Here is a 25,855-nt window from a genome sequence, read left to right as displayed (position 1 = left end):
GTGGTTGCGTGTGCCTAATTCTGTTTCCCAAGTAAAGAGTGACCTTTACATCTTTATTCAAACAAGCATTGTTCCTAAAAGAAGTCAAGTGTTTGAAATTGTGTCTGCAGTTGGAGAGAGCGCAATCATTGCCCAAGACAACAGTATTCCCTTATTGAGATTGACAATAGCCTTTCTCAAACCCAGAAACTGGTCCAACAATTGCTGTGAGCCCAATAGAAGGTCAACCGTGCCCTAGATACATGTGCAAGCATTACCTAAAGCCAAGAGTGGCACCAAGGCTTTTGGGTAATTATGTGGCTAACAGTGGCAAAGAGGTGAAGGAAAAGTCAGTGAAAGGAAACCTTGCTGCTTATGTAAAATACTGAAGTTGTCGTGGCTGTAGACGGACAACAGAGGCAAAGAGGCTGCCCCTTTTTAAGAGCTATTCAGAGGAAGAGTGCCTATTAGGTGGTGTTACATTGCCTTAAAGTGAATCTTGTCCAACCCTGTCATTCAAATGCAATGTGCTGAGGCTGTGGTGGTATATTTGGGTTGTCGGTGGATGTAAGAATTAAGTTGTCCCAATGAAGTGGAATGCTATGGGGCCAAGGAGAATGTCCTCATGGCAAACTGTGGTGAAAGTGAAGTTGTTGAATTAGAAGCAACAGAACGGAGACGTAATCCTGCCAAATATACCTACTGTGAATTCTAACCTGAATAGACAACTGATTACTGTTAACCAAGACTTTTCTTTCCAGTAACATCCTAGAAGTTGTATTTCTTTTTGAACTGTGTCAAGTCTTCTTGAATAAGGAAGTGTTAAAGGGGCATGTGGCTGGGAAAAATATTGATGCTTATCTGAGGAAGTGAAAGACTTCATTTCAGCAGAAGAAGAACTTGTGTTGTTGTTGTTGGAACTGTGGTTGACAGACCTTAATATTGACTTTTCAAGAATTGAACAGAGACTTTGCTACCTATGTGGATTTTCGTATATTCTCTTGATGAACTTTGAAGATGAATACTCCTTGAACCCTGGGGAAGAGAGTTCACTCAGGTTGCTAAAAGGACATCAAGATACTATGCATGTCATTGTTTAATTGCCATATCTTTTCTTTTGTATTTGATGTTTAGTGTGAGGGCAACACTCTGTGTTAGGGCCTCCCTTTAGTTTGGTTAGGTAGGGAAACTGAGGCATTTTGATATTATTTTTGTTCTAATAAAATGCTTTATTTTGAACAAATATCAAACCGTTGCCACTCGCCTTGCTGACCCCTCACAGTAGATGCAACAAGCTGTATGAGGAGAAAGTGGGCGCCACGGTTCTCCTATTGAGTGGTGTGCTAAACTGACGCATCCACATGGCCGTCACAAGGGTGGCCCCAACCCCGCCCGTTGGCAGTGTGTCACCCATCCACTCTCATTACTCAAATTATGCACTCTTTTCAGCGCGAACGTTGCAGGGGGAGATGGGGGTCATCACTTCATTGTTTTTGCACCCCCTTCCTCTTCATTGGGTCTAAAACCTAGAGCTGGGCTACAAAAGGAGCGTGATTACAGGCAGCTTGCATCGTGTCCCTCGCCCGTGCTTTGCACGCGAAGATGACTGCCTGGCTGCATTCTGTGCTTCCCTCCCCCAATGCTTTATCGACTATTGAGGCAGAAGCGTGTCCCAGAGGATTACTTGCAGTCTGCCCTGGCTGTGATCTGATCAATTGATCCTATAATGCATCTGTGTTCACTGTAGGAGTGTGTGCATTCACTACAGCACAACCTCCGAAACATTCTCTCCTTCTTTGGTCAAATGCAAGAATCGAAGCTGAAGTGCATATTGATGAGTTTGGATGCTACAATGGCTAATCATGTGGCTCGGTGAGTGTATTGCTTGTTGCATAGTTCTGTTAATATGCCATATCATAGTAGCATATCTTTCCAGGGCCAACACCGCCTTTTCCTCTAAGGCTGATGTATACACACTGTTGATGGGAACACTTACTGCCCAACAGAACAATGTGCAAGGCTGCCAGCAGTAAACTAACGCGGCATCCTGAGGTGCAGGTCTATTTGCCATCCTTAAAGAAGCGCGTAGTGGCTTACTCAGGAGAGGTGGTAAGGAGTCGAATTAGGAGTGCGAAACCAAGCTGCTGAGGCCCGGATCCCGGCTTTGCCATAGTATGATACTCTGATTGTGGGCAGATCTATGCTACTGGGCTTTCTCACGTTCTGCTGGCATCCCTTTGCCCACTTCTTGCTCTTTTTGAGTGGGAGTCCTAGACAGAAGGGCAACTGGCCAACTGTAAGAAAACTCTTCTGAGAGCATATGTGACCCAAACTCTGCTTCTTTTTCTCTAGAATTTCAAATATTGTTCTTTGACGCGGGTTTGCAGATTGCTACTCCTGACTTAAAGAAGTAAGCAGGTGAATGTATCACACACTTTCTTTTGTTGGATGTAATTTAACCGTCAATATAGAGAACGATTGCACCCTGATGGATTAAAGTGCTGAATTTAGCTTTGGCTCTTAATCCCAGCTTCACCATTTAGCTCCAATTGTTTAAGAATTGTCAGTTGCTACGTGATTTATTCCTCAGGGTAAGCTCTTTAAACAGGCCGCACACATGGCTTAGCTGGCAATTATGTTTCATCTATTATTTTAGTGACCATTCATATTTTGCACTCCACAAAGTCATTGTTTCCTGGCTCACTCATGGCAACATCTCTTGAACAGCACGACCCACTTCTAACCGCAGACCTATGTTTCGATATGTGCAGTTTGGTTTATATTTAATATTTCGAATTAAATTATTTCGAATGCAAAAATGTCAAACATTAAGTCGATTTATTTTTTTCGAATGTTTCTTTTAATTTTTTTTTAATGGGGGGGGGTCCCCCCAAACCCTTTTTTTTTTTTTGTTTGTTTATTTTTGTTTTTTTTGTTTTGTTTTTTTACCCTTTATTTTTCTTACCAAAAAACATATTAAATAAAAAAAAAAAATGTACATTCGAAAAAAAAAATTCCGACATTTTTGCATTCGAAAAAATGTGTTCGACATACTGACTGGACATGTGCACTTTCCTGGTGTACAAAAGAAGACTCTTTATGCCTTTCGGAGCTTAGTCCCTCTTCAGGGCTGGACACAGGCTGTGTAAAAAGCCTTTGAGCAAATTTCTCCATACCCAAGGCTACGGTACTGCAACACCCACAGCGGCAGGTAGAGCTGAATCTACACAGCTAGTCAACGAGATGACTATATATTCCCAGATACTCTAAGGCTTTTTACACAGCCAGTGTCCAGCCCTGAAGACGGACTAAGCATTGAAATGCATTGGCAAATACTGTTGGGACACACATCTGTGGATGCACACTGCTTTTTTATGCAATGAAAGCAATTGGGGAAACTTTTTACTAAAAGACTCCTGGATATTATTTCTGAAGCCTTATGAACATAACGTGAACCATCAGCAAACATCTGACACTTGTTTAAAGGGCATATTGAGCGTAGCGTGGACTAGGCATCCCTTCCTAGTTCTTCTTTTGTGGATTCTTTACGTCCTTGTGCCAAGACTTTATTGGTATACTCCGATTAATTTTGAACCTGCCATTTTTTTGTGTCTTTATATACTCCTACGTCCCGTCCCCTTTCCTCCATACTTAGGAGTTCCTCTGTCCTGTGGGACGGGAGGACGTTCCTCCGTCCTGTGGGACGGGACCGGAGCACTTTGTAAAAGCATCCAAAATTTTGCAAACATTTTAGTCCTTCCTCTCTTTCTATGCGGGGCACTGGACACAGCCTTGGCGCCGCCCATCTCAGCTCCGCATCACCCATCAGTCCTTTTCTCTGCTCGTTCGGGACTGGACGCACTTCCATCCGCTGAATATTTTCTTCCTTTTTTCTTCCTCTCTGGCTCTCGCTAGCGATCGTGTACTAGTCTGTCTATATCGTTCAAACTAGACTTTCCAGATTGTTCATCGTGTCATTGACACTTCGTGAGGGCGGATCCCCATCCTCTTTGTTTAGAGTGTTTGGGTCTGTACCACCGTTGGGACTCCTGTTTTTATTGCGATTCCTTTTTGATCCGGGCACTTAAACGTCGATTGGAGCGGTGGGAGGTGGTGTTTCGATGTACCCCTCCTTCGCATTTTCAATCTTTTATTGACGAGAAGAAAAAACGCCTGGTAAGTTCTTTACTTTTCAGAGCACCCCGGCCAGGAGACACCTTTCCGGGCTCTTCCTGGGCCGGGAGGAGCGTCGACCGATGTATCACTGGGGATTGCCCGGAGGTGCCTTCTGGGCCTAATAATTCTACCAGAGTTTTCTCCGAGGGTTTCCGTAAGGGGCCTGTGGATGCCGGGGTACGCTTTGAGGCCCCTCCTGTGGGGGCTGCTTGTAGACCTAGTTCTACTGAGTCGTGGGGTACCGGAGCTCGCTCGGAGGCCTCGTTATCGGCTTCCCTCAAAAGTACCGGGGTGCGCCCCGAGGCCTTGGTTGGGCTTGGTGTTACCGAACGCATGTTCGAGGCCCGCGCTAGTAAGGATGTGACCAGACCTGGGTCCGAGGTCCCTCGTACAGAGGCCAAGGCAACCAACATTTCTGAGAGGCCTGACAAGATCTTATTGGTGAAAGCGGTTTCTCACCGTTCCCGCTCTTGTGGCGACACCAGAACTCTTGAGGTGGCAAGGAGTGCAAGTTCCTCCTTTACCGGCAGTGCCGAGCTCCTTCCCGTGAAGGCTAGTTGGCTATTGGTATGTCGCAGAAACATTCCAGGCCACATAGTACCGGCTCGGCTGAGGTTCCTTATGTAAAGGCTAAAATTAAGACCCCTGATCCACCGACGGGGCCCCCTGCCTCACTTCCACACGTGCCGCAGTTCCCATCAGGTGCTGGCAAAATGGCGTCCATTCCTGCCACGACCACGGTGGCCATTTTGGACACTTCGCCTACAACTACGCCATTGGCCTCAGGTGTAGGAGATGGTTTTGCGGGTGAACATAAGGTTCCTTGTGCACATCACTTTCGTCCAGTTTATGACGAACGCTCGGATGCCCCTTCCGCACAATATCTCGTTGCCTGTGGGTTCGGCACCTTTGATTTTTGTGGACACTTCGGGGAATGGGCCTGTTTGGCAACCCTCCCCTCTGCGTCCCTGGAATTATCCTCCTCATGAGAGGCCTCCCCCGGCAGCTCCAAAACCGTCTCCGGAGGACGCCTTTTTCGGCAAATTTCAGACGCTCATGCGTACCGATCGCATGAGAGAGTATTTCAAGGGTCTTTTTAGGGAGATATGCCTGCCTGTGCCTCTGGCTCCCCCGGTGGTTCTGCCGGCGCTGCTTTTGCCTACGGTGCCTCCCCTGACCCTTCCGTCCTTGCCTCCATTATCCCCAGTGGACAAAGCGGTGCCTGACACGGTTCAGCAAGATCCTGACCTGTCGGATGATGCGCAGGTCGATCAGGACAACGAAGACCAGCCCTGCTCTATTAGAGCTTTTCATGACCAGGTACTGGACATGATGTGCCTGCTGGATGTTCCAGTGCCCGAGGCACCCGCTCCGCAGGAGGGTGTGTTTTGGGGGCGTTCACCCTGTCTCCTTTGGAGCGTATTGGCCTGTTCTTGTAGAAGGACGTTTTGCCGAGGTCCGCAGGGTCTGGGAAAAGCCACACTCTGGACTTTTCATCAATAAGAAAATTGACGCGAGATATAGGCTGCATTCTTCGGAAGAGGTGGCCCTATCATCTTGTCCGCTCCCCTCCTCCACGGTGGTGGCTGCGGCCACTTTACAGTCCAGGCCTGCGGTATCCTCTTCTACGACGGCTACTCGGGTCCTGGGGAAAGAGGACAAGCTATTCGACTCCCTTGGGAGGAACATTTTTGCTAACTCGGCCCTGCAGCTCCAGCAGGCCAATGCGGAACTGGTGTTAGTGGGGGCAAATATGAAGATGTGGAAAGGTCTGTCGGAGTTCGAGGAGTTAATTCCGATCGAGAAGCTGGAAGACTTTAAGGCGGGATTGTCCGATGCCAGGGTTTTGGCCCAGGATCTGTTGGAGGCCGCGGCTCATCACGTCGACACTTCGGCTGGGGGCCTTATGCTGGGAGTTGATACCTCTCGACAGGCGTGGTTGCATGCCACCAAGTTCTCAAAGGAGGTGCAGGACAAGGTGTTGGACCTGCCGTTTGACGGTAAGGAGCTTTTCCATTCTACGACGGATGTGGAGCTGACCAAAACGAAGGACAGCACCCAGACAGCTAAGTCCTTGTCAGTCCTGGTTGAATCCCCTTTTAGAACCCAGAGACCGTTGTCGCAAAGCCGGCCTTCCTCTGGTTTCAGGGGTTTTCTAGACCGGAAATCCCGCAGACTGGATACCCCTTTGGGTAATTTCCGCCAGAGGCAGCAACGGACTCGGTTTTTTTTCCTCAGCCTCCTCCTCAGGTTCAGGTGGTAACACCACTGAAAAGCCTGCCAGATGAGGGTTCTCGCGCTCGCACGAAACCCCGGTGGGAGGACTCATTGCGTCTCATTGGGAGGCGTGGCAGTCCATCACTGAGGACGGGCGTTTCTGGTCAGTCGCTTGGGCGGGCTTCTGCTTACCCTTATCCACTACCCCACCCTTCAACCCTCCTTTCCAGCAGTCGGGGTCATCCTCCCTAAAAGCCGAGGTGCAGAAACTGCTGGACCTCAGAGCTGTGGAACCCATTCCCCTTGGGGAACGAGGGGAGAGCTTTTACTCTCGGCTGTTTGCGGTGCCCAAACCCAACCGGGCTGGCCAGCGCACCATTCTAGACCTTTCCCAGTTCAATCTTTTCCTACCCCAAGGGAAATTCAAGATGATAATGCCTAGCCAAAACCGGTCCTCCTTGCAGATGGGCGATTGGCTCTGCGTGGTGGACCTTCAGGATGCGTACATGCATATTCTGATCTGGAATCCACACAGGAGATATCTGTTTCTCTGTGGAAGAGGAGCACTTCCAGTTTCGAATGCTTCCTTTTGGCCTCAGCTTAGCGCTGCGTGTCTTCACGAAGATGATGTCAGTGATCGCGGCCTATCTTCGTCTGCAGGGTATCCATGTGTATCCGTATTTGGACGAATGGCTCTTACGCAGCCCTTGCCCGTTGAAAGCTGCGTGCAATCTTCAGTCCATCCTTCAGCTCCTGTTCCACCTTGGGCTGTCGGTGAACTGGCGGAAATCTGCTATGACGGTCTCATAGGACTTGATTTTCCTGGGTTTTCGCTGGAACACGATCGACTGCAGAGTGTACCTGACTGGGGACAGAATGGCGGATCTGTTGGCCACGTGTCAGATGTGTATGCAGTCGGAGAGCATTTCGGCCTGGTGGTTCCAGAGGCTTCTGGGCCTCATGGCCTCGTGTGTGCTGGCTCTTCCTCTTGCTCGTCTCAAAATGAGACGGACCCAGATGGCCCTTCGGAATTCATGGCGTCAGGCAGTGGACCCAGACTCCATGCGGATAATGATTCCGGATTCCATGAGAGTAGACCTGGACCTGGACTGGTGGTCATCTCTCAGCAATCTGTCTGGGGGCGTGGGGTTTCAGGACCCGGTCCCTATGGTGACGATCACGACGGACTCCTCCCTCCTAGGGTGGGGTGTGACGTTGGATCTCCTTCAGGTCTCGGACCTCTGGTCGCCTCAGGACAAGCTCCTGCACATAAACCATTTGGAGCTTCTGCCGATTTTCTTGGCGCTCAAGGCGTTCAGATCGGTCATTGTCAACAAAGTGGTCCGCATAAGAACGGACAATGTGGTGTCAATGTATTACATCAACTAGCAGGGGGGAACGAAATCTCTCCCCTCGCCCCCCCTCGTGGACCTGTCCATCCAGATTTGGGAGTGGGCTGTGCTTCATGGTGTCTGGCTGCTTGCAGTGCACATCCCGGGCCAGCTGAATGTCACAGCAGATGCCCTCAGCTGGCGGGCAGTGGTCAGCTACGAGTGGGAGTTGAAGGTGGAGGTCCTCTCAGGGATTTTCTCGCGCTGGGGCACTCTGCAGGTGGACCTCTTCGCGACGGCGGCGAACAAGAAGCATCCTCTGTATGCCTCCAGAGGGGGGCTGGGAGCCTCCTCTCTGGGGGATGCTCTAGAGATTCCATGGCACAACATGAGAGCTTACGCCTTCCCGCCTCTGCCTCTAGTTCACCGGGCAATTTGGAAGTTGAAGAACTCGGTGAACTGTTCTCTTCTACTGATAGCCCCGTGGTGGCCGGCCAGGTTTTGGTTCTCAGAACTCCAACACCTGTCGGTTTATCTGCCGATCAGGTTACCGGTAACTCCCGATCTTCTCCACCAGGGGGAGCAGCAGCTGTGGCACCCCTCCACACAATCGCTCAGCTTGGCGGCTTGGTGCCTGAGTTCAGGTCTTTAGAGCATCTGAATTTGTCTGCGGATAACATGCGTATTATCCAGGCAGCCAGAAAACCTTTGATCAGATCTCAGTACAAGAGTAAATGGTTCAGGTTCTGTCATTGGTGTCTAGAGAAGAAATTGGATCCAAGGGGGGGGGGGCACAGTTGACGCGGTGTTGTCCTTTGTGTGTCCTCCCTAGCAGAGTCAGGGGTTCATGTTCTGTCATGCAGGACTTGCCTGTCAGCGGTCTCTGCTTATCTCTCTACAGATCAGTGTTCGTACTCTCTGGTTAACCCAGTGGTAAAGAGGCATTTCGCTGGTTTAACACGCCTTTACCCTCCAGTTCGTAATCCGCACCCGCCATGGGACCTGAATGTGGTCCCGTCGGCGCTGTGCCATAAACCCTTTGAGCCGATGGCTACTGTGGACCTCAAGTACTTGTGTTGGAAAGTGTCCTTTTTGGTTGCCGTCACATCGGCAAGGAGAGTGAGTGAGCTCCAGGCATTGTCGGTGGAGCATCCTTTCTTGGCCTTTCACAAGGACAAGGTAGTCCTTCGAACTAATCCGGCTTTTCTGCCGAAAGTGGTGACCGAATTCCATTTGAATCCATCGATCTTCCTACCGGTCTTTTTTCCGAACCCTGCCTCTGAGGCGGAGAGGGTTCTAAACTGTTTTGATTTCTGAAGAGCTCTTAAGTTCTACCTGGATAGGACTTCCGAGCTTAGAAGTTCTTCTCAACTTTTTGTGACTTTCGGCAACCCTCAAGGCAAACAGGCGTCTAAGGCAACTATTTCTAGGTGGATTGCCGCCTGTATCACGGAGTCTTTCACTGTCCAAAAGCTGAAACCTCCTAAAGGTATTCATGCACACCTGGTACGGGGCAAGGCAGCTGTGGTTGCTTTTCAGAAGTATGTTCCCTGGGAGTCCATCGCTAGGGCAGCTACTTGGGCCTCTCCATCTGCTTTCTGTAAGCATTACTGCCTCGACATGAGTTCTAGAGCTGATGCTCAGTTTGGTCAGGCTGTGCTGAAGAACCTTTTTCAGTAAGGGGTATTTCCATCCACCCGTAGTTCCTGTAAGGAGTGCTTGAGAATCTCCCACAAGTATGGAGGAAAGGGGACGGGACGTAGGAGTATTACCAGGTTACTCACCGCTAATAAGGTTCCTCTGTATTGGTTAATGGGTCTCTGACCTGGCAAAGAAAAGGACTGAAGGGCGATGCGCGGGGTGGAGCCACGGTGGGTGGGGTTACGGCCGGGTGCCGGGTGCCGGGCCCCGTGCAGGAAAGAGAGGAAGGACACATTTTTGGAAAAATGTGGATGCTTTTTACAAAGTGCTCTGGTCCCGTCCCACAGGACGGAGAGATGTCCCACAAGTATGGAGGAAAGGGGGCTATGGACTAGGAGTAAGGTGGTCACTACAGTGAGTAACCTGGTAAACATCATCCATTGTTGCTCGCTGTCATATGTCTAAGTGTGCTATCAAATATTAATTTATTATAAAAGTGTGATATATATGTATTGTTTAATTTTTCAAATAAACCTTTTTAATTTGCAAAACAAACCTACTTCTTGGCTTAGTGGGGTCAGGGGGATTCTAAGAGAGGGGCGTTATACAAGGGTTCATCATCCAGATTATAACTTGTCATAAAAATATATAAATAAGGGCTCCCTTGAGCAATCCCAGACAAGGCACTGACTTAGTGGGAATGCTTGATTGGAGTCATTAACACTTTATCCCCCGGTTCGTAATCCGCATCCGTCGTGGGATCTAAATGTAGTCCTTACGGCATTATGCCATAAACCCTTCGAACCAATGGCCACAGTTGACCTCAAGCACCTGTCATAGAAGGTGTCCTTTTTGGTGGCCGTTACCTCAGCAAGGCATGCGAGTGAACTCCAGGCTTTGTTGGTAGAGCATCTCTTCTTGGTTTTTCACAAGGATAAGGTGGTCCTATGGACAAACCCTTCCTTCCTGCTGAAGGTTGTCTCTGATTTCCATCTAAATCAATCGATCTCCCTGCCGGTCTTCTTTCCGAACCCTGCTTCAGAAGCGGAAAGGGTTCTGCACTGCTTGGATGTTAGAAGGGCTCTTAAGTTCTATCTGGACAGGACTTCCGAATTTAGGAGCTCTTCTCAACTGTTGGTGACCTTTGGCAATCCACAAGGTTAGCAGGCCTCTAAGGCGACCCTCTCCAGATGGATTGCTGCCTGTATTACGGAGTCTTACACTGTCCAAGGACTGAAGGCTCCTAAAGGTATTCATGCACACCTGTTGCGGGGCAAGGCAGCCGCAGTTGCCTTTCAGAAATATGTCCCCTGGGATTCCATCGCAGAGGCGGCTGTTTGGGCCTCCCCATCGGCTTTTTGTAAGCAGTATTGTCTAGACCTGAGCTCCAGGTCTGATGCTCAGTTTGGTCAGGCTGTGTTGAAGAACCTTTTCCGGTAAGGTTTTTTTTTCCGTCCACTCATATTTCCTGTAAGGAGTGCTTGGGAATCTCCCATAAGTATGGAAGAAAGGGAACCGAATGTAGGAGTATAACCAGGTACTCACCTTACTCACCGTAGTGACCACCTTATTCCTAGTCCATAGTCCCCTTTCCTCCATACGCCCACCCTCGGTCCCCTCTAATAAGGTTCTTCTATTATTGCTTAAAGGTCTCTGACCTGGCGATAGAAAAGGACTGATGGGTGATGCGCGGGGCGGAGCCGAGATGGGCGGGGCTACGGCCGCGTGCCGTGCCCCGCTGAGAAAGAGAGGAAGGACTAGCATTTGTGCAAAATTTTTGATGCTTTTACAAAGTGCTCCGGTCCCGTCCCACAGGACGGAGGAATGTCCCATAAGTATGGAGGAAAGTGGACTATGGACTAGGAGTAAGATGGTAACTACGGTGAGTAACCTGGTTATTATTGTTCAACAGACTTGTGCCCACCCTCCTCTACGTTCTGCAGCTTCCTGGTGTAACCTGTATCCACTGCCTCTGGTATGGTATCAGTGCCTCCTGTGCCCATGCTTGATCATGTGTACGTTCTGTACTTTGTCCAGGGTATGTGTACCTTTTTTCATTTTGTGAGGAATTCGACCATCCACACGATGGGTGTGCACTCATCTGGGCTTCTTTTGAAATGTTTAATGAAAGTGAATGTTGGTAGATCAACCTCTGGAAAATGTGTGGGTCTAATCCGCACACATTTTCCTATGCTCACCGCACAACATAAGCATAGACCTGTGTACTCTGGGTGGCCACAGCCTACAGGTGCAGTTTCCCACTGTCCAATTTAATTGGGATCTGACCGGTAGAGTACACAATGCATCTCCAGAAGGGAGAGGGCCAAACCTTCCCCTTGCTGTGGGCAGTCTAATTAACAAAAGCTCCAAGGATCCGCCTGTCCTTTGTTGAGCCCTGAAGCTGGTAGCAGCATTGAGATACTAATCAAAGTTTAATTCAAACAGGCCCACATGGGGCCTGGCTGCAGAGGCTAACAAAGGAGACGGGAAACCCCAACACCCTTTCATGCACTGTCAACCTGAAGCCAGCTCCTGCCTTCCGTATCGATTGACAGTTAAATGTCATGTCTGGGACAGCATGCTTACAGTAGTCCTCCCCGTAGGGGACCCCATTCAGAAGGTATGTGGTTTGATGAAGTCAGAAAGTCTGGTCCAACCCAGCTTCAAGGGAGACCTACCGCTTTAATCGTGAACGAACCACAGAGGGACCTTTTGATCCACAATAGACAGGAAGATGGGTGGGACTTGGTATTACACGTTTTCACCCCTTTACCTTTTCTGTTGCAAAGCACTTTGGTTATGACCTCACACGTACAGGTGATTGTTGGTGGGCCCCCAGGATTGGTTAATTAAGGTAAGCTTATCCTACACTAACCCTTGTGGTCCAATGCTCTTTAAAAGAGGGCTGAGCCACTCTTTTGGCAGATCTGAAGGCTTCACCAAAAGCAGAATGAAGAACTCAACAATGGACCCATTGCTGAACGTTCTGCCTTACATCTTCCACCAGTGAAGGAAGGTCGGGTGCTCCAAGAGGGAAGCAAGATCCATCCCTCCCCTACACATCTCCCAGGGAGATGCCGAATCCAGAGGACCCTCCAATGCCGAATCCAGAGGACCCTCCAATAGCTCCTGAACTGGTGTCCAGCCAGCACACAGAGTGCCCTGCTAGGCTCTGCTGCAAGCTTCCTAGGTGGGAAGGGCTAGAGAGTCTGATCCAAACCAAGGACAAGGCAGCTGCCTGCAACACAGTCCGCTGCTTTGGGCCATCCGCTTTAAAGGATTGCACAAGCCCAATGAAGAAGGTAGGAGAACTGCATCGACGAGCATCTACTGACGTCCGCTGTAAAGGACATTTTCGAGCCAGTCGAGTGCCAACTGACTGCACCGCTGACTGTTATGCTACAGTCTCAAAGCCATCCGAGGCACCACCACCAGTGCTTCAGAACCACCAACCAGCACTGAAACAAGTATTCCTGAACCCCGAGCTGCGGTGTAGGCCAGCCTGCACCTGTCCATCAGCTCCATTCGCCAAACTGCCTGCCGCCTGATACCCGCAGCTGTCTCCCATCTGGAACTGTGCCACAGAAGCTGCAGAGCGCCCTGAAACTGGCTCGACCCTGTCGAGCACCAAGAACTCCTACAACACAAGGTACACTGTGGTTCTGTCCCCTTGGGCCTTCTCTGAGGGCCCCTAGTGACATTTTCCGACCCATTGCTACTTGGTGTTGAAATTAAGTATCCTTGAACTATTGTGATTAATTCATTTACCGACTTCTATCCTGTCAGTATCCAGAGTGCATCCCTTTTCCTTCCTGAAACAGTCTGTCCTCTGCTTTCCTTTACAGGGAGGGGTTGTATTTTGTAGTGTGCTAGAACTGTCTGCTGTGATAATAAAGTAGATTTTTGTATACAAACTTGACTGGATAGCCCCTCTCATCATTGGGTGGTAATTGTATTTTCGATGTGTTGCAACTAACCAACGATCCACGACCTTGCGGAGATAAGCCTGCTGTTCTGTGCACAAAATTGGACAAAGTGGTTTCTAATTTGCTTGTGTTTCCTATCTGTTCGGATCCCTTCTGGTGTACCAGAGGTGTGGGGCTGATTGATGATGTAGAAACAGATATTCATCCCTGACAACGGGTGCCCCGGAAGTTGATTTGTCACATATTTGGCTACTGATGTGTCCTGTATGTATACGGCAGGTGGTGTAGCCTCCTCGTGGCTACTATTGTTCAACTGAGTCCTGTAGGTATGCTATGTTTATTTTTCTCATACTAGCACAGATTAAGGACTTCCCGTGCTTATTTGGATCATTGATGGGGGAGTGATCAAGGTATGGTAGTGTTTGGGATGAGGGGAGTGGCGTACAGATTCGTAGATGCTTTTAATTTTTTGTTTGACGGCAGCCCTAAATGTCTCTGGGACCCAAAAATCTTAAGATGGGCTTGCAGAAATCGGGTTTTTGTGGTGCTTCTTTTTGTCCCCATACAAGGTATTTTGTGTCACTGAGTTCCTGTGTAAGTATGACTCATGTGGGTCAGGCCAACAGTAGGGTAGGGGCAGAAGGGGGGTGGGCTAGTGGTACGGCTCTCTGCTTCTTATTACTGTAGAACCTGAAAACGGTACACAAAGATGGGGTCCCCCTCTAGTGCCCAATCGCCAGTCAGTTTTGGATCTCATCCTTTGCTGACTTGTCATGTACATGGTGTTTTAATCTGCAGTTCGTTTGAAATATCACATTCAAAATTAAAATGTGCTGAACTGAAAAATACAAAACCTTGTTGTTAGGCAGAGCTTGTATGCAGTACCCTTTGGGACCACTGCACACAACTATGACTAATGGTGTAAGCAAAACCTACCTTTGATATAAGTCGGTACTACACAGTTTTTGGTAGCAGAGCTGAGCAACCAGGCTTATCTCAAGAGGGAATGTGAGCTGTAAGGATGTTACACAGAGGTCTACAATCACAAGTATTCAAATAAACTCTTATACTCAAGGCTTCTTGGTTAAACACTTATTCATTTATTTCAGTCAGTTCTAAAATATTCACTAGAAGGAGGCAATCTATATCACACACAAATATACTTCACACTGTCAGGTTCTGAGGCATTTAAATTACTTTGAAGGAGGAGCAAAATGGCATTCAGAGCGTTTGAAGTTGGAGCAAAAAGGCATAGGTTAATAAAAAGAATATTAGTTTCTTGGGCGCCCTGGCCGGGTGCTGTGCAGGTGCCAAATACCTGCGAGGTGTTTCCTTATGTGCTGGCGGCAAGACCAAAGGTCTGCCAAGCCCGGGCACCAGTGTGGGGCCAAGGGCGTGCCATAACAGTGAATCGCGAATATTGCTTCAGGCTGGTTTTGGCCCATAATAGCAGAAGAAACAGTGACCCTCTTCGCATTCCATCCTCTGCATTACTGTGGCACAACCGGCAACGCTTTTGGCCGTGCTTTTCTCTCATCCCAATGAGACAGCCGTGCACCAATGATCCTAGTTACTGCTCCGTTCGGCGTGTACAGAGAGATCTGTAGCATTTCACCAAAGGGTGCCTGAAGCACTACAGATGGCGGGCGGCCATGGCGGCGGTGCGAAACAGCAGAGAGCGAGGCCGCAGCAAGCGTTTTTGGGCGGCTGGTCGGCATTACCAAGGTTGGTTTCTTTGAGCAGGGGGGCAGGCTCATCAGCGTGGCGACCACAAGGAGGAGGCGAGGAAAGCTAAGGAACGCAGCAGCCGCCTGGTTGTGAAGCCAATGCTGACCCTGTCCCAGCCCCGCCACATCTCTGGAGAGCCAGAGTGAGCAAGCAGAGGAGCGCCAACAGAGGTATTGCAAGTGGCCATGGAATCAAGGGCTGAAGCTGACCTCTGTCAGGGTTTTCTCAAACAGGCGGGTGCAGTGGTGAAGCTCCCCGACTCTGACCGCGGCGATCGGGTTTCGAGTTCCAAGCACGCAGCTCGCACACAATTTGAAAGCAAAGCATTGGGCGTATTTAATAACAATGTTTTCTTACATTTGTTACGGTGACTACAACGGAAGTTGGGTTTTTCAATGTGTTACCCTTATAGTGGCATTCTTGCAGCGTCACTAACCTACATTTTAACAGCTGACCAGGAAAGCTGCACTGCGCCAGCAGCAAAACAGGGGCTCTATCTACCAAGCAGCAACTACAGGCTGACCAGAATGGTCAGTGCACACACTGGAGCTTTGGCAGTTACGGCAAATAACCTCAGCCTAAAGGAGAGACTGCTTCTGGAAAGGGCCAAAGAAGCAGAATCAGCCCAAGCAATGGATCCAGTAAGAAAAAAGCTGGCAGAAGTGGTGGTGGTGGTGGTGGTGGTGGTGGTGGTGGTGGTGGCGGCGGCGGCGACGGCGACGGTTGAAACCAGAGAAGCAGGCAACAGGAATTAATCAGATGGGAAGGATCAAGAGCCCCAGGCATGTAAGAGGAATCGCCAGGATGTAATCAGCATGCCGCCAGCACCTGATGTTCGAGGAAAAAGAAAATCCAAAGCTGGTACTGTCCAAACTGAATTGGGTGCAATACTAGAACAGTTATTAAGCATGCATAAAGGCGGGTGGGAAAAGGAGTATGAGGACTGCAAGCAGCTCTAGTAGCGAGGAGAACAGCTCGGGGTTGGAGTCGGACACCAGTAGTGAGGGAGAAGGGGACCACCTAACGGCCTGGGCAGCGCCAGGCATGGGGAAAGAGAAAGCAGGTCCGTCCATAATGAAGTTTGGGAGGACGACGGCTGGCAAAACCATCAGCAAAACCATAGCATGGCACATTGTAAAATTAAAAAGAAGATTTGGAGTAAACAGCTTATCAAAATATTCTCCCTTTTAGAATATGAGATGGGGGTTATGACCTAATAAAAATAGGCAGGCAAGAAGAGAAGGAGAGATCCAAGAGACCTAAAATTGAAATGACCTTGCAGAATTGTAAGGGCGCTTTTCACATTCTGTCCACCATCATCCTTGAGAAATTCCCAGAAGAAGGGACAGCACTAGTAGCATACCACCGTAGGATCCTCCAGAGATATAATACATTTGGGGGAAACGCATGGTTAAACTATGACCGGGAATTTAGGAAGGAAATGCAGAAATACCCAGACCTAGGTTGGGAAGAGGGGGATGCTAAGCTATACATGTTTCACATATTAAAGGCTAATGCTGCTGGTCCCAGTCAGGACAGCAAGCAGAGACGAGAATACCAACGCCAGAAAGAGGGTGGGGCAGAAGTCCCAATCCCCACCGAGTTAAAAGCAGCACTACATCACACTACAGGCAAAAGCATTCCTTTTGGAAATCTGCCCCAGGAGGCAAAGGAATGGGCACCAAAGTTCCACAGAAGCAGCATCTCGCACCCAGAGGTCATACAGGAGCAACAAGACAGCCTGCTGCTGGAATTTCGAGAAGGGTTTCTGTAGCTGGGGTAAAGACTGTCTAAGAACCCAGAAGGGAAGAACACCCACTAGATGATTTGAGTTGGGGGCATCCCCTGTCAAACTGGAGAAATTGGCACAATTAATTCAGCAATTCCCAGACACCAGTGCCGGCATTTTCATCTTTTTCTTTTTTTTAAAAAACTTTTATTTTAACTTGCACAGATACATCTTCACAGTATTCTTTTACATTATACACATTATTATTGACCACTGTTACATTTCTAGGGTACATTTTATACACATAATTACATTGCATCCAAATGCCCCTCTTCCCTGCTTTTATCAGTGAGGTATTGTTTGTATCTGCCCCATATATCTCTGGGGCGACTTTGAGTAGGTAATAGCTCGGCATACATTTCCTCATAATCATTTGCCCATAACATGTCTCTTTCCCAGGCATTCTTAGTGGGTGGTACCTTGCTCTTCCACTTCATCAAAATTACTTGCTTAGCCAGTAGTAGGCTGGGGTTAAGCAGTTTACACCAAGTAGGATACATTTTCCCCACTACCCCTAGTAGGCACACAGTTGGGGTCCTTTCAATGGTTTGATCTGACATAGCATCCAATATATTGCACACATCTGCCCAATACGCTCTTAGATGGGTACATGCCCATAGCATGTGAAATATATCTACGTCTGCACCACCGCATCTGGGACATCTACCGTCCATCGAGGGGAATATACGCCTCAATTTAGCCGGCGTATAATGTGTTCTGTGCATTATTTTATAATGTATTAGCCGATATCTTGAATTGCAAGAGATGCTTTTCGTCAGTCTACCAATCTGTGTCCATTGGCCATCAGTGATGATAAGGTCTTGTTCCCACCTCCCTCTTGCTTTTAGGGGTATTGATACTTGGTCCTTCGTCACAATTTTATATAATGTAGAGGCTGACGTTTTGGCCGACCCTGCAGTCAATCTGTATCCCAGACCCAGATGTGTTGCAGGCTTGGCTTGGAATGCTCCCCATACCTCGCCATGGCTGATCTCAAACGCAGATAATACCATTTTTGTAGTGGAGTGTCGCTGACTATACCCTTTGCTACCTGCCAGGTGATTGTTTATCTGGGAAGAGGTCCCTGAATCGGTTGATTCCTTTACTTCTCCAATGTGCGGCTATTTTTGTGTCTTGTGTAGGGGGAATGTACAGCGCTTCCCACAGTGGCATATTTGTATTATACAAAACTTCTCATCCAGGCTTCCCTGCTAACCTGGCCCAGGCTGTGCACGTTACCAGTATTGGATTGGTAGTGTTATTGTGTCTGGGATGCTCCGCTGCAGCTTTGTGTAGGAGTTTCCCCGGGTTTCTTTTGTGAGTTTCGGTGTTTGTGCGGTGTGACTGCTGCTAAGTAATACAATTCGAAATCGGGTGCAGCCAACCCCCCTTGTGAGTGTTGGTGAGTTTCCGCCTGCTTACTCTAGAGTGGCCGTTCCATACAAATGTCGCACATGCGGCCTGAATTTTCGAGAAGGCGGCCCTGCCTGGCCACGCGGGCACAGTGCTAAATAGATAAAGTTTAGGTAAAATTACCATCTTGACCAGTGCAAGCCTACCCATTAGGGAGATTGGTAGGGATCGCCATCTTTCTAGTTTAGTGAATAGTGTTTCTGTGAGTTTTTCATAGTTTACCGTGCGGACGAGTTGCGCTGTCCTTGCCACCTGTACCCCAGGGTATGTCACCTGGTGAGGGCTCAGGTTCATATCAATCCCCCCAGAAGGGGGGAAAGGGGTTCGGTTTTGCACTCTGGGAGGCACCAGCAACACCGGGCATGTACAATATAAATCATAAAAAATGAAGTGTTGCTGTGCCAGGGGTTTGTAGAGCAAGCGGGTTCATACAGTTTTATGACCTCTTCCTGCTACCCCTCTACTATTGCAGAAAATAAATTGAAGCACATCACATATGTTGTGAAACACCAGAAAATTACTGATGTGGTTCTGTATTTAGTTGTACACACAAGCGTAAAACTACAATTGGTGATATTCAAACAAAACCTACAGTAAATTGAAAACTGACCTGGTGAGGGATCCACAATAGACCGTGGAGTTCAGTGGGTTTTGAGGCATCTTCTGTGAGGGTGAATCTTTCGGATTTGGCAGAATTTAATTTAAGACCTGACTACACCCTGAATTCTTTTTTAACGGCACCCAGTACTTTCCCCAGATTACGTTTGGGGTTTCTTAGGTATAAAATTAGATCATCAGTGTACAGCGTGCAGTGCAGGCATTTTCATTGAAAATGGTTTCAGGGAAGGTTTCAGAATACCTTTCAAGAGGGAAGGGCTCTGAGCTCATCCCCAATAACCTAAAATCAACTGACGATTTCTGGAATATAGCCGGGACAAACATTTTAAAAGGAAATTGGACTAGGGAGGGTAGAGGGTCCTTTCAAGGTTATCCCTTTCTAGGAGTTCATATGCTCATATGCTTGGTGCCCAAGAAGGCTGCAGTCGGCTTTCAGGCTCTTACCTGTCCCCATGGGTTGTGCAATTTCATGCACCTATTTTGAGCAAGTTAGTTCTTTCGTACAATGGGCATTCCAGAGGGAACTCCCAGGGGTACAGGTGGTACATTACCTAGACAATTTCTTGTTTACAGGCCTGCAGGGCTCACACCAATGTGCCACAGTGCTAGGGAAATTCTAGGAAATCATGGCAGAGTTAGGGATCCCCCCCCCCCCCAATCGAGGATTAAATGGTGGAGCCAACCCAAGTGTTGGAGTTCCTGGGGATAGAGATTAATTCAGTCAAGGGGATATGTAGGCTGTCGCAGCAAAAAGTGACCGGCCTATTGCAAGAAATCGGGAAGCTAGCAAACAGAGATAAAGCAACACTAAAAGAAATCCAATCGCTAGCAGGCAAGCAGAATTTTGCGACAAAGGTGATGCCGCAAGGAAAGGTCTTTAACAGGAGCCTGGAGATGAAAATGAAAGGGGCAGCCAAGAAACACTATCACATAAGGGTAGGAACTAGTAATGATATGTTATTTTGCATTTGTATAGCGCCTTATGTATCATTGGTATGATCTCAAAGTGTTGGGAGGTTGAACACCCTCGGGAACCGCAGTTCGTCAGTTGAGAGAGGGAGAGTCGTAAAGTGCGTGGGCACACCAGGTATGTGTGCAGCTGGTGTGGTTGTTGCATGAAAGCTGCTTTTCAGCGGTAGGTGTGGTGCTGAGATCAGTTGAATGTGTTCAGTCTGTTGGGTGGACATCCAGACTGAGTCCTGGCTGCGTTAGGCCTGAGGAGACGCCTAAGCTAGCCGGTGTGTGCTAGCTAGCTGTGTTTTATTAGGATGATGGGTAGTTTGATGAGTCATGTTAGTATGAGAACAGCTTTACCGAATGTGTCCTAGTACTGCTGTCTTCTAGTTGAATGGTGGTGTATAGGAGAGAGTAAGCGTAGTAGTGCAATATTGTGGTAATCAGTAAAGTGTATGCAACCAGGCACACTCAATGATGTTGGGGAATACCTTCTAAATTCAACCTTTAACACAGTGATGCTATTAGGGTACAATGTCTAAGTTCAATTTTAACACAGTAACGCTATTAGGGCACAACTCAATGATGTTGGGAATACCATCTTATTTCAACTCAAATACAGTGACGCTATTGGGGCACACTCAATGTTGGGAATAGCGTCTAGATTCAACATTAGCACAGTGATGCTATTAGGGCAGAATTATAACCAAAAATATCAGTTTCATGGGAGTACCAATGACCCCAAACACAGAGCCTTCTTGCGACCACTACATAAAACAAAATTACAGTATTCAAAAGCGGGTACATGGCTACCATGGTGAGCATCATAATGTTTATGTTGTCAGTTTAACAAGAAAAAACACACACACACACACACACACACACACACACACACACATGTTGGTCCCCTGCAGTCTGCAGTTCTGCAAAATAGATGCACTCCATCCATCATTAAAAAACCATCAATCGAGGTTATCATCAGTTCACACCTTACATAGCAGCTTAGAATGTACAACATGTATTCACACGAACGATTGCATTTTGATCATTAAGCTAGCTGTCAAAATAAACAACCTCAATAAAGTTGCTCACTGCCTACAATGGCGCCCCATTGTCTCCAGTGATACCTTTGTCAATAACATTGAAAGCACCACCCAGTCCCCCCAGTGGAACAAACACGACACAAAACAGTATATTTCCACTATGGAGAGAATCTACAACCCAGCAACGGACCTTTTGACAGCCAATGTAACCACACCCTCTTCAAAATAAGAGGGCTGGCAGAAAGGGAGGGCGATCAAGGGGCATTAATGCCACTGCTTAATTGAGGATCCCTACAACCTGCCATGCCAATGCTTTGAATGACCACACTTTCATTTGAGATAGTGACACACCCTCCCTACAAATAAATAATCTCAGCATTGTTAGACATCTACTCTGCAGTGTATGAACGCAGCATCTTGCATGGGCATTAAAGAAGTTGCAATACCCCAACTAATAAAGCTAAAAAAAACAAGCGACCAGGAAAGAACAAACTGCAAAGCCACCGAACAAGGAATCTGTACTTCCGCAGATGTGTCTCCGGGAAAAAGCGAAGACCGGGAAGTGTGAGAAAAGATCTAGAAGTGTGGGCAGATTCCTGGAAACCTTTAACGAAAATATAATTTGGCGTACGCCAATAAATTACAGCAGTAGAAGACTCCTATTCACGGATGCGTCCGGAAGAAAAGGTTTTGGTGTGATTTGGGAAAACAAATGGGTTTCCGGGCAATGGCCGGACCTTTGGCATGACAGAGGTTGGACAAAAAACATCACGCTCTTGGAAATCTTTCCCATACCCCCGCTGGGCAACACTGAACTAACCGTTTGGTCTGACACCATGGCAGTGGTACAGATCTTAAACACAGGTTCTACATTTTGCCAATTGGTACTGACAGTGCTCAGGTCAATTACCAGTCGGGCATTAAAATGCAATATTGTGATAAGAGCCCGTCTTTTTCCGGGCCAGAATCATTATGCTGCTGACGCATTAGCTCGATTTCAGTTCAAAACCTTGAGAGCCTTAAACCCACAGGCAGAGGTGCGGAGGACAGAAGTAACATGGGCAATATCGGAAATAAGCAAGCCAGACACGATAAGGCAGGAGGCAGGAGGCAGGGCTGGCTGAGGGAAAATCCTGCACATGACTGCACCCGAGGCACGGGTGCTGCAGGCCTCCGGGCACCCCAAGCAGGGGTTACAGGTGAGCCTACAGCCATTTTGGGGGAATTGGCAAGAAATGCATTGGCGCAGGAAACGGCAAAACTATACAACAAATGCCATTATAGATTTTGAGGCAATAATTCTGATTGATATAAGACATCCAAGAGAAGCATGTTAATGAATTTCTGAAATGGGCTTTTAAAACAAACAAGACAAAGGCATAGGCCACCTCCCACCGAGCGGCGGTCTCTTACTATTGCAGGCTAGCGAAGAGGGGTAGGGGGGTCTGATCCTACACAGGGTATGCACCAACAAATACGAAAGCAGTTTATTGAAAGCACAATTCACCCTGAACTACTTTGGGGGTTTTAAGGTTCAGTGAGATTGTGGCTAAAAACACCCTATCTGAGGAGGGGCTGGTACCAGCGGATATCAATCTGGGCAAGGAATGCATGGCCATCAAATTAAAGTCCAAAACTGATCAGCTGGGAAAGGGGAGAATCATAGACCTCTATTGTATTGACGACAAAAGATACTGCCCTGTTTGCACCACCAAAGCCTTCTTCTGAATTCGCACACAGTCGGGGGGCAGAGGGGGGGCGCCCCCAATCCCCTCTTCCTACAAATCAGTTAGCATCGTGGGGCATGCTTTTATAACAAGACCAAGCCAGTGGCTGGTGGACACACACGACGGGCTCCACTTTCAAGGAACAATCCCTTCTTGGTGGGGAACCCAGGTATGAAGTAAGGGGACTTGCACGACAGATTAGCGGACCTGTTGGGTCTCAGGACCACCCACCCCGGAATTCTTGATTATACTCTTAGCTCAGCCTGAGCGGAAAACACTCTTCCAGTAGATGTGCACCTCAATGAATCGAATTGCACGGTGCTGGAGACACAGAGGTCATGGTCTCATTGATCATTACTAGGCAACACTGGCAAGGGGCGGACTCTAACAAGGCAGTGGAAATATACAGGAGAAAATTAAATCAGGCACTAGGTAATTTCTGGAGTTACACCGGCATCAAGTACGGAGCCCTTACTTTGAGCAATAGCAAATTATTCCACCAAGATGGGGTCCATCTCTCAATAGCGGGGATGCCAATCTTATAAAAACATTTTCTGGACTTTGGCTGAAAGAGGATGGATATAGGGGACAGCGTTTGGGGAGGGACCTGAGTGGCTGTATACCCCCTCAGGGTGGTGGAAGGGATCAGCCTCGAGTTGGCCCTACGATGGAGGAGGGCCTTCGCCAGGGCTGTTGTGAGGTCTGGAAAAGATCAGGGGCTAAGCTAATGTCTGGATTGGCGGGATTCAGGGCTAGCTATAGCCTTTTGGTTGTAGTCCCTGAGCTTCTATCCGGGGCTACAGACACCTCAGCCCCGCCCCCCCAGCAACGCTTCTGGCCCCCGCTCACTGGATCCCTGATTCCCCCGCCCCCCAAACATTTCTTTTTCTTTTTGTTATGCATCATGGTTTATGGTTTGTGTAATAAAGCTTACGGCCTAATCTTTTTCCCCCTTACCTGTTATCCTGTGGCGATTATACCAATGCATGTTAGGGCAGGGGTGGGATGGATGGGCCTCCAGCAACGCTTACCTGCACATGATGTCACTTCCCCGCACTATGCCACTGCCAGGCGTATTTCATTCATGGTGCCTTTGCCGTGGATAATACATCTGAATTAGAAAGTGCTCCCTTCAGTACGATTCGGAATGCACGGTCACGGGCCTGCTTCCTTTGCTGGATGGGAATTCTGCACGCTGTCTACTAGCTCCAGACTCCGCTCCCTGGATCTACTTTCAGCTCCTTATGTCGCGGTCACGGTTTCCCTAATTGGATAGCACTTCCATTGTGCTCCACACACAGGTCCACACACAGGGAAACACCGGCGTACCCCTAGCCACCAGCCCCTAGAACAGTAGTATTCACACTTTTTTTTCATACCGAGTCCCCCTTTAGTCCAAATGTTGTTTCTGCCCCCCAAAGCGGCACCAGGCTCTTTAAGCAAGAATTTAGATGACTGATTTTAATAAAAACATAAGCTGTAGGAAATCTGCTTATTTTATATTAAAAGCTGTCATCTTAATCCCTTTTTTAAATGGTCTTGCCAGCCCCCTAGTTCGAAGAACACTTACCATGAAGGTTGGAAGGCTAAGTCTGCCCCCAGGGGAGTAAAAAGTCTAATCTGGGGTTGTTGCACACTGACCACTGCGTTTGGCTTTTTTTGTAAATCCCAAAACAGTTGATTTTTTATTTTTTTTTCTTTCTTCGTCTGAAACGCCTGTTTTATTTCTTTTTTTAATGTCCCGCGTTTTTTGGGAGCGTTTCCTAATTCCAGAACGTTCGTTGCATGTCTACATTTTCATTTCTTGCTAAGTGATGTTGCTAAACCAGTTTGACACACACATTGGGGCACGAGTCAAACCGCAGATTAGGCTGAAGTTTGTCACGTTGTCTACTTTGCTCTGCCCCAATAGCTGACGGTTTTCTCCGAGCTTCTGTCAACATAAGGCAGCCGCAATTCCATACTTATGGAACCTTTGAAGCCAAAAAACATGTTTTTTTTTTTTGTTTTTTTTAACAGTTTACCTGAAAATACACACATCTTTAGCTGTCAAAGTTAATTTTCTTAAGCCTCGCTTTTAGCTAACAATACCGTTTTATTGGACTAGCAATAAGCAGTTTAGAAAGCCCACTTAATTGCACTGTGGTGTTTCGAGGCACATTGTTGTAAAGTGAGAACTGTGAGCTGGCGGTGCGTGAAGACGTGTGAAATGGAGGCCAGCGAGGTTCTAAATAGCTGTTGCTTGTCGCTGGCCTTGAGTTGGCGCTTCGAGGCAACGATTTTCGATGGTTGTGGGAAAAGGGAGGGAGCATTTCTGAATGTAGCACTTTTAACGTTTAGCTGTAGAGCATGTCAAACATTATCGCACAGCTTGTAGCAATATACAAAGTGAATGTAAATATGATGGTGTCTGGCACATGTAAATATTGTAAACCGTGCTTCCTGTAAAGCAGTGGCTTTTGAGTTTTGCTCATTTGCAGTCGCTTCTGAAAGGAGAGTGTTGTGGAGAAAGGAGAGCATTACGTTATAGCCCTGAATTCGCACACGACTCATGACGGTTGGCTGTTAAAACCAGTCCATACCATGGAGTAGCCACGGCTTGCAGGGCTGGAGAATTCCCCACCCTCCCAGCCCCCAAACAAGTGTGGAGGTTATGCAGCGGGACGTGACGTCACAGGCAGTCTACGTACATTAAAACATTTGCATATTTACTTTTGGCGTGTTTTTCCAAACTCAAGGAAGTGCACAGGACAAATGGACATTCCCCATGGTAACATGTTTTCTTAAAACATTGCTTGCTAAATAGAATAGGTCTGCATACTTTATCTTAAAATGTGCAAGAAAGCGTATCGTGTACAGCAAAGCGTCAATAGGAGTTTTTACAGTAACTGATTAGGGATTGTTGTGCTCCCATGGCTAAGTTAAGCGTCTCTCATTCACGCGAGCTGGTTCGAAACGTGTTTTAATTAATTAATTGAAAACACACAAGCATGACTGCGTCCACCCTCGGAAAAATGTGGGTGGACTCCATCCACCAGGTTTTGGCATGACTTGAGCCCTGCTTGTGTGCCCTAGAAACTCAAGGTCATCACCCCTCCCAATGCAAACTCAAAGTAAAGTGGTTTAAGGGGTAAAGTATTGGTTAGTTTGGATTAGGACAAATTAGTGCTTCAACCCTTGGAAGCATTCCCCACTTGCTCTAAGGAATTATTCCCCCCAGATTCGGCATGGAATGTTATGAGACACTCAAGCCGTTGACCTTCCTATGTCATGAGCCAATGAGAACATAGTTTGGTCTGAAATAGCCCCACAC

The 25,855-nt window shown here is 47.8% G+C and overlaps 1 protein-coding gene across 1 annotated transcript in view; it reads left to right on the top strand.

Annotated features, from left to right (window-relative positions):
• KIAA0319L (KIAA0319 like) overlaps nucleotides 1-25,855 on the top strand; it is a 940,271-nt gene that overhangs the window by 53,294 nt on the left and 861,122 nt on the right. The window lies entirely within an intron of this gene.

Source organism: Ambystoma mexicanum, chromosome 11, assembly GCF_040938575.1.
Source record: "Ambystoma mexicanum isolate Mex_15411 chromosome 11, UKY_AmexF1_1, whole genome shotgun sequence".
Taxonomy (NCBI): domain Eukaryota; kingdom Metazoa; phylum Chordata; class Amphibia; order Caudata; family Ambystomatidae; genus Ambystoma; species Ambystoma mexicanum.
The sequence above is the reverse complement of the archived record's forward strand: the minus strand, read 5'-3'. Positions and strand labels throughout refer to the sequence as shown.